Consider the following 2,357-nt stretch of genomic DNA (forward strand, 5'->3'; position numbering starts at 1 on the left):
CTTGCGTGTGTGCTCTCTCTCTCACAAAATAAATAAATGAAATCTTCAAAACAATTTTTCAAAAACTTCTAAAATTGCTGCAACCTTTTTAAAATTGATTTTTATTTATTTATTTTAAAGATTTTACTTATTTATTTGAGAGAGAGCGAGAGAGATCACAGAGGGAGAGGGAGAACCAGACTCACCGCTGAGCAGGGAGCCCAATGGGGGCTGGATCCCAGGACCCTGGGATCATGACCTGAGCTGAAGGCAGACGCTTAACCGGCTGAGCCACCCAGGAGCCCCTTAAACCAGGACATTTATCGTGTGACTAATCCTTGAAATCCTTAAGATAAACGGGATGCTGCAACAGCTGCCCTCTTGGGTTTAGGTGTTGTTCCTTCCTGGAATTCAGGTCTGAATCTGCAGTACATGATTTTTAGGTGCCTCAGTCCACCGGTCCAGTGGTATTTTAGCTTTGGCACTCCAGTTATCCTCTCTCTTCCTCTTGCCAGGATAGCCGCGTTTGCCACAGTTGACTTTTGAAGATGACAGGCCTTAGAGTCACAGTGGTGACACAGTGAGGGCGTCTTATTGTGATGCTTTCCAAATGATGAAGTCTCCTTCGTCCTCTCATTTCTGCCGCCGAGACCAAAGACTAAAATTGCTCCATCTTTACCAACGAAACTACTCTTTTAGGAATTACTCCTTTTCAAGTTAAATGGCATAATAAGTCAAGGAGAAGAAAAACTGGCTTGAGAGTCAAGATGTTGAAAATCACTGTAAGTTGCCTAACCAGGAATACAACGAAAGGAAAGATTATTTTACTAAAACAATGTTTGAAAATATATTTCATGTCTCAAAACAAAACAACATTAGGTGGATGTGTTTCTGGAAACTTGCAACAAGCTTGTATGTAACTGTAAAGTGTAGTAAAATACAATCTAGTTAGGACACAGTTATCCTATCATAATACTTATTTTTGTTCAAACTCAATCGTGACAAAATGACTGTCAGTTATCTCTATTTGGGAAGGTTCCAAAGGCAATCTTTGTGGGCAGGAAGTTGGTGGTGGGATAGAGTCCTGACTTATTGGGAAAGACCCAGTGGGATGTGCATAACTGATATTCTATTACTAGGATTTGACAGGAGCAGAAGTCTGCTCTGGAGGGTGATGCACACTTCACTCCATCACTCGACTCCTTGTTATAGTTCAAATTCAAATTCCCCAACATCCCATATTTAGACCAATAGTGACAGGTGCAAAGAATTCAGGTAAAGGCAGAATAAAAAGAGGACTAGATGGGGCACCTGGCTGGCTCAGTTTAGGTAGAGCATGTAACTCTTGATCTTGGGGTTGAGCGTTTGAGCTCCACATTGGGTGTAGAGATTACTTGAAAAAAAAAAAAAAGAGGACTAAAAATAGTTTGTTCAGAGTGCAGTAAGATTCCTGGAGATCTAAACACTTGAAAGAGGTCAATATTACTCTCTTTGTCTATGTTTACTTCATAGTATCAAAATAAGTACACACTCATATTACACTAGCAAATATTGCTACTTTATAGTAATTTTTTTCTTCAATATTGTGCACTTATGGAAGTCAAATGTCTGATGGTGCTTAATTAATATTAATCTTTGTCTCTTGCAGTTTTATTAGGAGCTAGTTTTTTCCTTACCCTTACAAATTTTCTCATTTTCAGTTTCTACTCCAAAGTTCCCATGTTGGGGGAGTATCACAATCAAATTAAACAGGTGTCTCCAAAATCAAAATAGATCACTACAGGAAGCAGTTAGAGACGCTAATCAAGTCTGACCAAGAGGAAGAGTTCATATTAAAGAGGAGAGGAGAAAGAATTTTGAAGTGCAAACATTGACGAAGAGATCTATTGGATGTTTTCCCTTTTTTCTCTTGCTGGTTGAGGATTTATTTCCCAGAATTATCAGATCCAAGAAAGAAAGAGAAAAAGAAAGAGAAAAAAGAAAACCCCGTAAGGCATTAGATCTCCCAGACAAGAGTTTGGATTAGATATCCAATTAGATTTAATTTTTGAAAAAGTAAAGATATAAAGGGAAGTACTGAAGAAGATGAAAAGGAATAGAGAAAGTGGATTGGAACAGGAAAAAAAAAAGGAAAAGTAATCTGTGTAGAAAGAGACAGAAGAAAAAGCTTTTTCAGGAAGAAGAGAATATATTTTATGCATTGTTTTAGAGAGTTAGTTCCAAATGCTATAAACTAAAATTGCACACAGATGTTTGGTTTCCTCTCCAGGGGTCCTCATTGGGAAGATGAACATTGTCTAGTGGCCAGAGGGCCTTGCACAGTTGATTCTTTTTTTTTTTTCCTTTTTAAGGTAAGCTCCACACCCATCATGGGGCAT

At 38.4% G+C, this 2,357-nt stretch overlaps 1 pseudogene; it reads right to left on the bottom strand.

The window, feature by feature from the left end:
• Positions 1-326: 326 nt before the first annotated feature.
• Positions 327-1,673, bottom strand: LOC118025431 (annotated as a pseudogene).
• Positions 1,674-2,357: the final 684 nt, after the last annotated feature.

Source organism: Mirounga leonina, unplaced genomic scaffold (genome assembly GCF_011800145.1).
Source record: "Mirounga leonina isolate KUSES-001 unplaced genomic scaffold, KU_Mleo_1.0 Mir_201, whole genome shotgun sequence".
NCBI classification, from domain to species: Eukaryota; Metazoa; Chordata; class Mammalia; order Carnivora; family Phocidae; genus Mirounga; species Mirounga leonina.